Below are 16294 nucleotides of genomic sequence, written 5' to 3'. Positions count from 1 at the left end.
AAACTGAAATCAGCTAAACCTGTTTTAAGGACTGTAAAAAGATGGGCTAATGAAGCAGAGCAGGATTTACAAGCCTGCTTCGACTTCACTAACTGGAGTGTTTATGAAGCTGCTGTCACCGATCTGGACGAGTTCACAGATACTATAACATATTTTTCTGTGAAGATAAGTACCAGGACATATTTAACCTACAACAAGGACAAACCATTGTTCACTCCAAAACTCAGACAGCTCCGTCAGGCCAAAGAAGATGCTCGCAGAAATGGGGATAGGTTCTTGTATAAACAGGCAAAATACACACTGGAAAAGGAGATCAGAGTGGCAAAGAGGAATTATACTGGAAAGATAAAGAACCCATTCTTTTCCAGTGATCCTGCTTCAGTATGGAAAGGCCTGAAAAATATCACCAACTACAAGACACCATCCCCCAGCACTGTGCAGAATCACAGAAACTGAAAGACATTCACACCTGCTGCAACCCCCTTCCCCCCTGCACTCCAAATCAGTGAAGATAACATACGTCAGGTCTTCAGAAAGAATAAGAAAAGAAAGGCACCAGGCCCAGAAGGTTAGCTTACCATCTTAAATCCTGTGTTGACCAGCTGGCATCCATCTTCACACAGATCTTCAACAGATCACTGGAGACATGCGAAGTCCCCTCATGCTTCAACCGCTCCACCTACATCTCTGTCCCAAAGAAACCCAAAATTACAGGACTAAACGAATACAGACCTGTGGCTCTAACGTCTGTGGTCATAAAGTCATTTGACAAGTCTGCTTAAAACTGTGAAGATGATAGTGGATTTCAGGAGAAACCCCCCTGCTCTCCCCTGACTCATCATCATTAAGAGCACTGTAACAACAGTGGAGTCATTCGGGTTCCTGGGCACCACCATCTCCCAGGAACTGAAGTGGGACATTCACATTGACTCCATTGTGAAAAATGCCCAGCAGAGGTTGTACTTCCTTCGCCAGCTGAGGAAGTTCAATCTGCCACAGGAGCTGCTGAACAGTTCTACTCCACCATCAACTGTATATTTTTATATTCTTCTTCTTTTTATCTGTGTCATGTCTTTGTCAATCCCATTCTGTTGCACTGCTGAGCTTCTGTCACTAAATTCATTGTATGTGAAAACATACCTGGCAATAAAGCTCATTCTGATTCTGATTATGATATATTTTAAATGAAAAATTACATTTCACAACTCAGTGAGATGAAAAAAACGTCACAAATACCTTTTATTATTATTATTATTATTATTATTCAGTGGCGGAAACAGGCTTCCATAGAAATACTTTCCAACAGCTCTACAATGTCAATGTAAGGCAAGGAAATGCAAGGCAAAAAAAATGGTTTGATGTACTTGCACATTAATTGAGTTTTGAATGTTTCCAACAAAATACGTGTAGTAGTTTTAAAGAAATGAGTCTGTATATATCAAATCTATCAACAGTTGAAACTAGGTTGTTGTTGTTTCAAATTTAAAGAGCATTTTAATGGAAAAGAGCGCACTTTAGGTTAAAATTAATTTCTTAATCCATCACTGGTGTCACAATAACTATGTTTGCATTGCTAATAGGGACATTTGTGATCCGCATCTCAGAAAACCATACATTTAATAGTTTTTGCCTCCAAAGTCTTCCAAATGCTCAAACTCAAGTTAAGCAATTTATTCTCCCACTTCCAGTCATCTAGTCCACCTTCACCTTAAACACTGCTTTACAGGCACATCAAATATTCCTGACATGTAACTGTGCACACACAAAGAAACTTTGGCCTGTCAGACTGGAAAAATATGCTTTGCTGCTGTATTACTTTCCTGTCATGTTTCAGTCTGTGTTGACCTGCCCGTTGCTTCCCCCATCATCACTGAAGACGGTCCACCTGAATTATGCATTCAGCTTGACACATTGTCACCCCTACAAGCACACACACCCACAGACTCACTCTCAGAAAGATAGCTGTGGTCATCATAATAATAAGCCCATACAGCTGAGATTTGATTGTGTCTTGTACTCTCTTCACATCATTTAATCTAAAGTTATGTTTGCAGTGGATTTCTAGTGTAGGCATATTCTCATCGAGTTATTTTGCATTTTAGTTCAACGTTAAGTTATTTCTGCCAATCCAAACAAGTAATGAGTCAAGAAGCAAATGGACATTGCGTCTGGTTTATTTGTCACATGTCGAAAACCTTGAAAATTATTCAGACCAGACAGATGTCTTGAAAGCTAGTTTCTATAGGTGTTTACAAACCAAAATGCTGTCTGTTATGCCATTGAGTAGTGGTTAATTGCATTTCATTATCGAATACAATATCCCACTTAGAGTGTTCTGATTTTATGTACATTTAAGCAAATGAACAAGGTCGTCCCAAGCATACTGTGTTTTCACATGCAATGGCTATACATAGTGTGGTAATATGCCATTTTAAAGAAAACCTAAGTCAGTCTCACATACTTTTAAGATGTGAAAAAGTTCTTGCTTTGTGACCCTGTCATACCTTCTTTCCATCCATAGCTTTTCTGGCCCTCAGGTGGTAGCACTGATACCGTGACCTTGTGTGAGTGTTTAGTCAGCTGGGTTGTTTGCTGGAAGCTCTGTGACCGTGTGAATTTCTGATTCACCCCACAGCCCACCATGTGTGAAGGGACGGCGGCCAGCTCACGACCCAAAACTCAACAGCAGGCACCGAGGGTTGGACTGAGAAGGATTGCGTGTCCCATTTCTCTGTTGCCTTCCACCGGCACAAGCCCAGTTGACACACTTATCACCATATGGGCCGCTTGGAGAGCAAGAGTGCGGAAAAAGAAGTGTCTGAACTGGGATTTGAATCACTACAAACTAGATGAGAAGGTTATTCAATGGAGAGCGGGATTTCACTAAGTACAACTTGTTCCTTGATCAACATCCTTGTTGATCCTGGAACAACATTACAAAACAACCAATCAGAATTGAGATATAACTTTTCAGGAAATATCTGTTTTAGGCTTACAATCAGGGTTAGGTGTTTCTACACCATTGTTAGTTAGCTATAATTTCCCATTGATTTTAAGAATAAATTATGGGTAGGTTTAGGTTTGGGGGTATAGGGATTGGGTTAAGTCTATATTTTTGGACAATAATATTGATCCAGGATCATCATCAGATGTTGATCCAGGAACATGTCTTACTTGGTAAAATCATGGTGACCTTATTCAATGGTTCCTTGCATCACTTTGTCTTTATCAAGAAATCATGTTCACTTGAAGAACCAGATTGTTCTTTAACCACCATTATCGACAGGAGGCAATATTTGAAAGGCCTCATGACTTGTTCCTGAATTACTGGATGAGGATTGAGGATAATAGACTTGTAGTTATAAGATTTGATAATTGTTATCTTTAGGGTGTAGAAAGTGTAAAAATCAGGCTACCTAATATATCCTGAATTGTCCAGATGGGAACTAAGATTCTTCAAAGAAAAACACTTTAGGGGGTGAATAAAAACAATCTTGAGTTGTTTGTATTATTTTAATGCTTGTTTATATTTTAGCCCCCTTTTGGATTGTTAATAGTGACATTGATGATGTGATGTACTGCTTCTTTTTCATCCAGAGTTCTCCAAATGTCCAAACTCAAGTTTGAGCAGTTTTAATGGTAGAAAGTTCACATCCATTATTGCTGTAACTTCATGTTCTGTAGTTTTCATCGCCATTTTGCAGTTTTTTTAGACTTGGTCAAATTGGGCAGCACTCAAACCCTCTTTCTGATGATGAAATTTAGCACCAAATGGGTATCTAAGTATAGTTTTGGCTAAAGAAAAAGGAAACTTGTTTCCGCCACTGAATAAAAATAAAAAAGGTAATTGTGACTTCATCTAACAATTATGATTTTTTTTTTTCTTGCAATTGCGAATTTACATCTCACAATTCTAATGCAACAGTCTTAAGGTGAAAATTGGGAGTTAGAATGTCAGAATGTCAGAGGTGTTATAATCTATGCAAAGTTGGTTCAATAAAGTAACATCATAGGGAACAATTACTTGTTTACATAGGATATATTTGTGTGTGTGTGTGTGTGTGTGTGTGTGTGTGTGTGTGTGTGTGTGTGTGTGTGTGTGTGTTTTATATTGTTTTGACACTTATAGGCTTTGACAATGTTCTAATTCATCGTGCCATGGTAAGTCAATCTAATTTAACATTTTCTTATATTTATATTGTTTATTTGTTTCTCTTGATGATTTAATCTATGCCATCTTTTGGAATATCTGAAGCATGTACCATTGTTCTTAACTGTAGCATTTATTATAATAATACTAGCCTATTAATAATTACCAGGCTAATAATGACTATTTTTAAATGAATCAATATAACATTTGTTATGAATAAACAACTGCCTACACATTTAGAACCAATAGCTACAACATGTCACAGTTGTAGCCTAATATAAATCTATAGGGAAAAATCTATTCACTTAATCTAATATAAATTCTACAACAAATTAGACAAAATGTTACACAATAAACAAGCCTACAATAAAACATGATACATTCTAGTAAAGGTGGTCATGAGTAGTTTAAAAATAGGTAAATATATGTTAGTCCCGGTTCAAAACTGTTTTCTCCTCTTTTCATCCAGATAGGAATGTAAAGTCACAATTGCAAGAAAAGAAAAGTGAGATAAAATTACCTTTTTATTTTTTATTTAGTGGTGGAAACGGGCTTCCATAAAGCAGTATAAGCTATATAGATGCAAGTTTATATTTTGTATTCTGTTTTATTGTCTGCCAGGCAAAAGAAAAAAAGACAGTCCAATCATTTAGAAAAGTAATAGAAATAGCTCCTCAGCAAGCTGCGCAATTTTGTGAAATCAAAGAGTCTGTTCTGATGGGTGTTTACACTCCTGTATGCTTACAAGACAAGATATTGGTGTCTGTGTGGTAGCCGAACAAAGTCTTGACATTAAATGCCTTCTGATCAATGTGCTCTGTTTAATTCGGTGTAATTAAATTCGCTGCCTCAGACAGCTGTGACACTGTGTGTGTTTGGGTGTGCAACAGTGATGTATAAATAGACTAAATATAAATAGCGCAATCACACATCTCTCGTCAAGGTTATCGTTTTCATTTTTTTATCCTTTTCTTCTTGCACTTTGCTTTAGGCATATACTTTTAGACCAAGGTTCACTGCTAGTCACTGAGCAGATGTGTATTTGGCCTTGAAATGATAACAAATTCTCAACACTAAAATGTTTTATAAAGGATGACTTTTTTTAATCAGAGACATTTTTTGCTAGTTCATAATGATTGAAGCCCATACCACTCCATGATTTCTGTCCAAAGGGAATCAATCGGTCATGGAAGAATGTAGGATGAGGTCAGGAAAGGTCTTAGATTTCGATGCAGCCTTGTTGTCTATTATGTAGGCTGTTTCGTGTGAAAATACTCTCTATCACTCATTCAAATTATCTCTCTCTTTCACACAGAAAGGTCATTATAATATATACTTTTTTTATTTTTATAAGCCACACTAACAGCAGCGTTCCCATCACACCTGAATCCAGCGGCCCAGATATAGGCTACATTACTGTCACTTTTCACTTCCCCCACCTTTCTTCTTTGCGATTCTTCAGTTCTTCAGTCCTTCTTCAGTCCTTGAGGAAGTGATGCTCTTTGCATCACTTCCTCAAACGTTTGATATAAAAGAACGCTGTCATTTTGTTGATTTTTCATATCTAGTCTTGTCTCTGCTGAGAAATTCAGTTTGAATTAGTAATCTGAAGTAGAGCTGTCTTTTGCAAACAGGTTTTTTTTTTTTTTTTTTTTTTTTTGACAGAGGTGATGTATTGAGCTGTCTATCCATTGTGAATCTTACAAAACTCAACTCTGGGCTGAGCTTCACACATGATAAACACCTCTAGAATGCTTGAATTGTAATGAGGGCTGCTGCTGATAAAAACATTCACATTTCTTCCACTGTTAACGCATTCAGCTTTTTAAGTTAAACTACAGGCATATGTGAGTCTCACTTGCACAAAAAAAAAAAAAAAAAATATATATATATATATATATATATATATATATATATATATACATTGAATTCAATGCTAATCTTCACAGTATATAATCTTACGTATAAGGATTAGGATAAACAATTATTAGGGAATCACAAATGTACAGTTCTTCGCAACAGTGTAGTGTGACTCACGATCAAGTGATTCTTATGAGAGGTGTTTTTTTTTTTGTTTTTTTTTTTGACTGAATCAAAAATATACAGCAAGACCAGTGTAGTCTGGTTCACAAATTAAAGACTCCGATTCCATTTAATGAATCAAATAAAAAGAGCTGTGGGATGTAAATCGGTGTAGTCACTGACAGGACGTTTGTAGAGAAAGATACGCATTACAAGTTTTACGAGTTTAAAAAATGGATGAATGAAAATTTTACCACTATTTTTGTTTGTTGGTTTAGGCCTACTATTTTGTGAGGTAAGCCAGTCCTGCATTCATCCCGCCTCTAAAAAAAATATAATAAATAAGAAAGAAAAGCCATTAAAGAATCTGTTTGAACACAAATTTTGCTTGTTAAATATAATTTGTGATTCATTTTAATTTATTTTAAATCATTTATTATTGAAATGATCATCGATATTTGTGGAGCTTTGAAAGCGGAAAACTTTCTTTCAATAATTTACTTTTGTTAAAAATTAATTAAATGCAATTAATTGTGTGATAAAACGTAAACCTTGACACATCCTTTTTTATTACTGGTCTTGTATTATTGTCTTGTATAGCATCTGTCCTGTTCCTGTTATAACACTCACACATAAACATACAGCAGAGCAGATGGTACAGCAAATTACATTCTCTACTTCCTCTGCTCTTAAGCTCACCGTGCCAAAAGAAACTTCTGGATCAATTTTACACGTGAAAAGAGAGTAGGAATTTTTTAGATTCTGCTTTGAGAGTTTGTATGGAGAGTGTAGAGGCTGGTGTGATTGATTATGCAAATGCAACTAAATTCTTAACTAAAATATGAACTGTAGGCAACATATTGACTTTACCGCTTCAGCAGGAGTCATCGGGGAATCTCATGATTCTGCCTCTGTTTATAATTAAAACTGTGTAATGTTTTGCATGTAATGTGTAGGAGCAACTATGATATGGTTTTGTGGTCAATCTGTTAATTATATCTTTCCTACCTCCTACAAAGGAAATAAAAGAACATAATGAAGGGCAGATAGATGCACTTACCTTATTCTCTTCAGCATTGACTAAGAGATTGATCATACTGTACAAGCGTATTGATTACAGGCCAGTGGAGATTATTAAATATATGTCAGCTAATGTTGCATCTTGTGCATTAAAGGTGATGGAGCAGATGTCATCGACCAATAGCCTACAAATTTCACTGTGGGCGGGGCTTCCAAACAAATGAAGCTGACATGGAGACCAAGCAGTTGGTCGCTGCTGGTCGGAATATGGAAAACATGAGCTTTTTTTCCCTTGCATCCTCCTTTATGTATTTATCTGCCTGTAGGCCTAATTCCTCTTTTGTTACATCTCACAATCCATTTCCTATTTTCTTCTCCTCTTATTTCTTCCTGGATATTTTAAAATGCACCTGACTTATTCTTTCTTTTCTGATCCGCGTCTCTGTTTTTCCCAGAAAAAGCCTGTGTTGTCCAGTATGAGATGAATGCAGTCACTGCAGTGGAGGAGAGTCAAGCAAGGATACTTTATTCTGTTTTGTGGGAGAAAATAAACAGTGGAAGAGATAAAAGTACTTATTGCCTTTCAGATCTCTCCCTCTTTCTCTGTGTATTAACAACTGCACTGTCAATAATCAAACCCCTCTCGCTCACTCCACTCTAACTCTCTCCTTTACTTCTGCGAGCTTGTCCGCACTAAGGCATATACAATAATATATTAATGAAGATTCCACTTCTTTAAATAATTCAAGTATTTGGATCACTGAGTACCAGCTGTAATCCTTCTCTTGATTCAGACTTTTTTCTCTCTCCTCAGCTAAGTGCATGTGAATTAGATATGCACCCCTAGTCATCCACTTAAATGTTCATATTTCAGAAGTCTGGGGTCTTAGAAACTCTATGACATATGTTAGGCATATTTCTCTTCATTTAAGGCTTATACATTGTAGCATATTTGTGTTCTCAGCTGCACTTTGGAAATCTGAAATAATTTGTGTGTGCTTTCGATCAGTATTAAAGTCTTTTTTTTTTTTTTTTTTTTTAGATACATTTCAAATAAAACACTGTTTTCTTTTTGGGTATATTTCAAAATGTAATTTACTCATGTGACAGCAAAGCTGAATTTTCAGCATCATAACTCCAGTCTTCAGTGTCACATGATCCTTCTGGAATCATTCTATTATGCTTATTTGCTACTCAAGAAATATTTATTATTTTTATCAATGTTAAAAACAGTTGTGCTGCTTAATAATTCCAAAAAATTTTACTTTCACTTTGCATCACTTAATCTTTAAATGATAATTGTTTAAATACATTGTAAGCATGATTTATTGTTAAAACAATTCCTGAATATTGTCCAATAACTGAAATCCCTTTCAAGTGCTGTGTGGCCTTTGAGTATATGGCCATGTTAATTCCAATCAGAAAGGTCGTACCAGTATTGATAAAGAGACATGTTAATATCAAATAAGCTATTATTATAAGTAATGGTATAACTTATAACCGAGGTTTTGTCCAGAGGTGCCAGTAGTGAGATCTTTTGGCCAGGTGTGAATGGAAATAGAGGGCAGAGAGGGAGAGAGACTGATCCTAATGGGAAGTGACAGTCAGTCCAGACTGTCTGTGTACATCATGTATGCAGATGAAGTTGATGAGAGGGAAGAAACGTGTGTTGGTGTGTGTGTGTGTAAGTGGGCACATTGAAGAGAACTGAAATTTGAATGCAAGTTCAACGTCTCTTCATCGCAGAACATTTTACATCTATTGACTTCTGGATATCTGACACCTGCTAACTCTCTGTAGACTACAAATCTTCTCAGCAGTGGGTATATATATATATATATACAGTATATATAGAGAAAAATGTATCCTGGATCAAGCCAAGCTTATTTCTGCTTTTCTGTTCACATGTCTGAACATTCAGTCAGTTGAATGATTCTGATCGTTACTGTCTCTCACATTACAATTGCACAGCCACATAACATTCTGGAACATAAGCGACGCTCACGAAGAGAAACCTCTGATAAAATTACTTGTGAAATTGATCATTTATCCATTCTGACCCATCTTTGCACTCTCTTGATTGCACTGTCATAAAAACAAAAAAAGATCTCATTCTTTTAACCTTTTCACCTTTCTTCTTTACTGCCAGTTTCACTGCCATTCTTTAATGCAGACAGAATATTACACTATAAATAGCCATGTAATGGTTAGCGCTAATTGCCATGTCCTCTGGGAAGACTTTAAAATGGTCCTAATTATCAGTGTAACACACTTGCCATGTATTCAGACAGAGTCACACTATTCAAACGCTCAAGCAGGGAGTCATCTGCATACATATTATTGGTTATTGTATGTTCTTTTAAATGTAATCTTTTTATGATGAATCAGATCTGTGAATCAATGAATCAATTCAGAATGATTTGTTATGTACCAGTACAACTGCATCATTTATTTTTCCTTTTGTGTCGCAGAGAGGAATAAAGATCATGCAGGGTTTGGAACGACACAAGGGTAAGTAAATAATGCAGTATTAATTTTGGGTGTGAACTGGTCCTATAAATTGAAATAGTATTTATAAATGTATAAATAATATTTAAGCTAAACCAATTATGGCAGTTTGGGGACATGGGAGAAAAAAGTGAATATATTTAAAAATTTTACATTTTTCTGAATTGCAAAATATTAAAAGAAAAGTCATAATTGTGAGATAAAGTCACAATTACCTTTTATATTTTTTTATTCTGTGGTGAGGGAAAAAAACTGAATTGCACATTCAGAATTTTGAGATAAAAAGATGCTATTATCTTTATTATTAGTCTATGGAAGATATAATAATAATAATAAAAAGAAAACAGCAACATATAATTCCAGAACTAGTTGCTTTAAATAGTTCATTTTAGAGATAAACTCTATGGAAATTTGTGGCATGCTATTAAATATTGCAGACAGTAAAACAGGAAACACATTTACGGTAATGCACTTACAACAGAAAACCACAATGATGTGGTCTGAATGCTATTATTATGTTTATCGATGGTCTGTGGCACAAATTGTCCAAATTTTATTGCGTGGAACGTTACTGATAAGCTGCTCTAAAGCTTTCTGAACTGAGCTGGTATGAAGCAAACACAGAGGTCACTCAGCAGAGGCATAAATATTTGGTCAGAATAGCTGCAGGGAATGGGAATCAGCACATCCCACCCACAACGATGGCTACAATGCAAAGAAGCAAATCCCAGCTATTTGTGAGCAGAATATTACAGGTTGCATGCTGCCTGCTGAAAGAGATTTCATCCATGCTTTAAAGCTCAGAGATGATATGACTTCGGTTTATGAAAAAGAGGCTGTGTGATTGCAGTGCGCTTATGCAGTTACAACAACATACAAATGACAGATTTGCTGGTTATGATCTATGATATATCACTATTGTAAAATAACAGATCCACAGCCTGGAACTAAGATATTAATACAATCTATTGTTATACTTTCCTTTCCTGCATGCAGTTCTATAATGTCCTTCTCTATAGAGCCTTTATCTTTACTGACACATTACCTGATATATGATATTCCTACATTTCTTATAATGCACTTTAACTGCATTACTGTGTCAATATTGTAAGGGAATGGACAGTTTATAACTTGATATGAGGGGAGTATCATGATATGTGATATTCAAAGCTATTCAGAGTTCACATGTGTGTCATTTAGGCATGCGCTGTTGGATTTTAAACTTTAACCTGTCGCTTCTGGCCAAAATATTAGTCCATAATAATGCTTCCTTCACATGAAAAAGTGACATGTTTGACATATTTGTTTAAGACAGCTTTTCGACTGTTTTGCTTGTAAAACAGTGCTAGATCTGTGCATATTTCTCTCTTGATTCAGGAGAGACAACTTTTTCACCAAAGAAAGCAATATTATGGATAAATGAAAAAGGCCGGAAGTGACAGTTTGAAGTTAAAAACAATGGACTGGAGTCATGTTGTGGATTATTGTGATGTTTTTATCAGCTGTTTGGACTCTGACGGCACCCATCCACTTCTGAGGATCACTGGTGAGCAAGTGATGTAATGCTGAGTCTCTTCCAATCTGTTCTGATCTTTTCTTTGTTGCCAGAGTTGCTCTGATAAAGAAAAGAATAATAATACTAATAAAAACTTAAATTCTACCATATTTAAAACCTTCTATTTCATTTATATATATATATATATATATATATATATATATATATATATATATATATATATAAAACTCAACTTTTGTAACAGGGTTGCGCAAACAGGTGCACCAACAACATTTTGTAAAAAATTGGGCTCTGTTCCCTGACAATTATTTTTAAGTTTCATTTTGCACACTGTTTCTGTAAAGCGCCCGTTGTTGTTTGTGTACCGAATTTTATGGGTGACACTGACACGGTTACTCATCCCAGTACTGATGCAATCCATGCCATTCTGATCCAACGGTCCACTTATAAAATGACCATACGTGTGCTTGTTTGTGAGCAATTGTGGGGGCAAATGTGCTCACGCTCCAGTTTCGTGTGTTTCTGTGCATATATCCTTCATCTCATCTGTATTCCGCACTGACGTTTCCTGCAGGGGTTACTTCCTGCTGCAAAGAGTGAGAATGGAGCACCCTCACCTGCCGCTAACAAGCCACATTCAAGCATAAATCACTTAACAGCACTGAAAGGAAGGCTGGCCTAAGGGCCTGTTTTATTTATTTGGTCTTATTTGTGACTCATCTCACTGTTTGATCATGGTGAATATTAAAGAGAACAGCAGTTCAGACAGAGGACAGAGAAACTAAAAGGTAATGAACAGGTGCGTTGGTTGATGCAGGAAGTCCCTTGAAGGAGCACATCGAAGCATTTAATGTGCGATGAAATTCTTGGCACTGGGAACATAGCTTTGGATGTGTTTAAATCTGTTAATGTGGAGAGTGAAGTATAGAGTGTCCGTAGGGAACGACTGGGAATTTGGTTAGCATATACTCAATATGCGCAGACAAGACATTAAATTAGACAGAGAGACTCTCATTAATTAAACCTCTTTTTCTCGTACAGATATTCATTTAAGTTAACACGCTGGATCGCCTGAAAACCTCCTTTAATTATAGCTTGAAGCATATGCTTGGTGCTGGTTTCTGCCGCCTGTGTTCTCCACAGCACATGGAAGAAATATTCTTTCGTTTCAGGGATGAGATGCACTTACAAAAAAAATAAATAATAATAAACATTTATGGAAAATATATGTACTATCTTTCTGTCTATCTATCTACTGTTCTCTCTATTGTCTATTTTTTATCTGTCTACTGTTCTATCTATGTTTCTGGCTGGCTGGCCAGAACTGGGATCAGTAATATTATACCGATAAACTTTATGGTGCGTAAGAGTATAAGTGTTAGAGGCATCAGGCCTCCAGGGTTCCTGCTCATTTTTAGATTAATTGTCAAGTGCTCAGGAGGCACAATCATCCAGAAACCTCACTGAGATCAACAGAGAGATGTAATCATCTAACCAAATTAAGAACTTTCCCCTCCAGGATAGCATGAAATATTGAATGCATACAGATTTATGTTAAACTTTTTGTGCGGTTATTTACAATCTTTGAAAGCTTGCAGGCAAGGTTTATTTTATTTTTATTTATTTATTTATTTATCTTATACAAACATTTGTTAATATGGGAAAACACAGAATCCCAAATCATTTTGCATAATTGTCTCTTTCGTTGCTTTATTTATTCAGGAATGATAGCATGTGTATTCATATTAAATGCAGCGATGCTTTCCTGTTTAGACATACAGTTTGATTTAAAGAAGATCTGCTGTCAAGGCTTCTGTTATACTCAATGCACAGAGACCCTTGATTATAATAATGCGTTTTTTTGATAATTAAATTGAATGGGTAAAACAATTTGTGGCAATCATTTTAAAGAGACATTATTTGGTTTCTTATGAGAGGCTAACGTTTAAGAGGCATAAGAACACCGCACATTTCTACAGTGAACGCTTGCCCCCTGGCGCTTAAATTCGGAAGTACATTTCTGCTTCTACTTGTGGGAATCGATAATGTGCAAATTATGCAACGCACACCTGAAGAGTTATGAATTAGTTATGTTTCAACACGGTAACAAACCAGTCGCACAAGACGGAATCATGTCAAGTTTAGTTTCTTTTTAGCATTTTGAATGTTTTTTTTAATTATTAAGTCGACACAGCACAATATAACTTGTGTTACGTCAACTTGTTGCTGTTTGCTTGTGTTTTTCGAGTTTTGACAATAGCTAGACAATTATCGCTGTGATAGACTATTAATAATATTAATTTCCAAAGCTGCAGTTCCACTTCGAATTGTCTGTATTCAAGGTTATCGACAGAATGGTAGCTCTTTTTTTAGGGAGAATACAGGAGCATTAAGTGAAATATTAAAGAGACAAGTGGAGTTGTTGGTTTATATTACTTCACCAGTGATGGTGAAGTTGTACATTACCACACCACATCAAGTTCCTGCAATTCAAAACCGTTAAAAAAAAAATGCGTTTAAAACTGATAATGTTTGCTATACCTCAAAACCTTGTGGGCTGCCTAGTATCATAAGTACATTAAAATGTATAAACCTATTTTATACATTAGTCACCACAAAATCAGTCATAAGGGTAAATTTTGTGAAATTGAAATTTATATATAATCTAAAAGCTGAATAAATAAGTTGTACATATTGATGTATTGTTTGTTAGGATGGGATAATATTTGGCCGAGATAGGTTTGTTTGAAAATCTGTAATCTGAGAGTGTATTTAGAAAAATCTAAATACTGAGAAAATCACCTTTCAAAGCAATGCATATTGCTAATCAAAAAATAAGTTTTGATATATTTACTGTAGGAATTTAACAAAATATCTTCATGGAACTTGTTCTTTATCCTGATTTTATCCTTATGATTTTTGATGTAAAAGAAAAATCCATAATGTTGAACCTTGATCTTATTACTTTTTCAATGCAATCAGCCAATCAGGAGCCTGAGAAGACGGCCAGTGGTAATGATGAGGACCAGAGGGGCTGATGGTTCTCTGATGTCCAGGCACAAAGTTTTATCGCTCAGCGGGATTGTGAGAGCAGCCTGGGTCTGGAAGAGAGTACAGAGACTGTGAAAACTGCAGTGAAGGATCTTGGGCCCTTCGGTGGAATCGGGCTTTAGTCATGGTGCCGCCCTGGTGGCAATGCTGTTTGCTCTGAAAGAACAAAAACTAGAGCCTGCTTTTAATTTCCAGTTTGCCATCCAGGTCACCGGATTCCACAGTGCCTGTTCCCAACATCTGTGCTTTTACGAAGGGCCGGCGATAACAATCCCCTCTCTGCATGTGTTTGGACAGGATGGAGGAGATGAGCCGAGATCTGCTGCCAGCGTTTGATGGAGCTCAAATCCTCATTCATCCCGGTGGACACTTTGTTCCAGCAGCATCTTCTCACACGCAGTCATACCAAGACTTCCTCGAGAAGTTTCAGTGAAATTATAAAATAGTATGTGAGAGTTTCTTTAGAAATGTTGGCCCATATTGATAGGATAGCATCTTGCAGTTGATGGAGATTTGTGGGATGCACATCCAGGGCACGAAGCTCCCGTTCCACCACATCCCAAAGATTGGGTTGAGATCTGGTGACTGTGGGGGCCATTTTAGTACAGTGAACTCATTGTCATGTTCAAGAAACCAGTTTGAAATGATTCGAGCTTTGTGACATGCTGTATTATCCTGCTGGAAGTAGCCATCAGAGGATGGGTACATGGTGGTCATTAAGGGATGGACATGGTCAGAAACAATGCTCAGGTAGGCCATGGCATTTAAACCATGCCCAGTTGACACTGAGGGACCTAAAGTGTGCCAAAAAAACATTCCCTACGCCATTACACCACCACCAGCAGCCTGCACAGTGGTAACAAGGCATGATGGATCCATGTTGTCATTCTGTTTACACGAAATTATGACTCTACAATCTAAATGTCTCAACAGAAATCGAGACTCATCAGACCAGGCAACATTTTTCCAGTCTTCAACTGTCCAATTTTGGTGAGCTCGTGCAAATTTTAGCCTCTTTTTCCTATTTGTAGTGGAGATGAGTGGTACCTGGTGGGGTCTTCTGCTGTTGTAGCCCATCCTCCTCAAGGTTGTGCGTGTTGTGGCTTCACAAATGCTTTGCTGCATACCTCGGTTGTAACGAGTGGTTATTTCAGTCAAAGTTGCTCTTCTATCAGCTTGAATCAGTCGGCCCATTCTCCTCTGACCTCTAGCATCAATTCGCCGTTTTCACCCACAGGACTGCTTTTCCCTTTTCCATTCCCTTTTCCATTCTTTGCAAACCCTAGAAATGGTTGTGCGTGAAAATCCCAGTAACTGAGCAGATTGTGAAATACTCAGACCGGCCCACGCTCAAAATTGCTTAAACCACCTTTCTTTCCCATTCTGACATTCAGTTTGGAGTTCAGGAGATTGTCTTGCCATGTAATTGGTTGATTAGATAATTGCATTAATGAGAAATTGAACATATATAAATATCTAGAGTATATATAAAATTACAGAATTGCCTTTTTATGTTCAAAGTTTTTGAACCTTTAGACAAAAACGTTTTTGTAGAGTATCATATTAGACACATTGTGCTTTTATTGCTTAGTGTGATATAGGTGAGTATGGAGCTTATATTTGAAAACACCTTTTATTATTCAGAGGCCCAAAATGTGCAACAAAATATGCAATTTGAGCCAGTTGTTGATATTTATATGGCCAAAATAATATTGAAGTTCTGATAGCTAGTATTATTTTTATAGGAGCAAAAGCAGACTCATTTAAAATGCATTTAAACTTCAGTTGTCGCTCTATATCTACCAATGATCCATGTCTTAATAAGATGATATTAAATGCTTAGTTTTATGATCAAGTTTGTAGTTGATATTGCTGGGGTCAAAACATAAAATGCAATGATGAAATAAATACAAATAAACGTTCATCAAAAGCCCAATGTATTGCATTTGATACATTTTAACTTGTTAACATGATGTCGCTATAATTTATAAAAATGCTTACAATAATTATTATATACAAAATAGTGT

General features: G+C 36.4%; 1 pseudogene; it reads left to right on the top strand.

The window, feature by feature from the left end:
- Positions 1 to 8782: 8782 nt before the first annotated feature.
- On the top strand, positions 8783 to 14700 carry LOC113109490 (esterase OVCA2-like; annotated as a pseudogene).
- Positions 14701 to 16294: the final 1594 nt, after the last annotated feature.

Source organism: Carassius auratus, chromosome 10, assembly GCF_003368295.1.
Source record: "Carassius auratus strain Wakin chromosome 10, ASM336829v1, whole genome shotgun sequence".
NCBI lineage: Eukaryota > Metazoa > Chordata > Actinopteri > Cypriniformes > Cyprinidae > Carassius > Carassius auratus.
The sequence above is the reverse complement of the archived record's forward strand: the minus strand, read 5'-3'. Positions and strand labels throughout refer to the sequence as shown.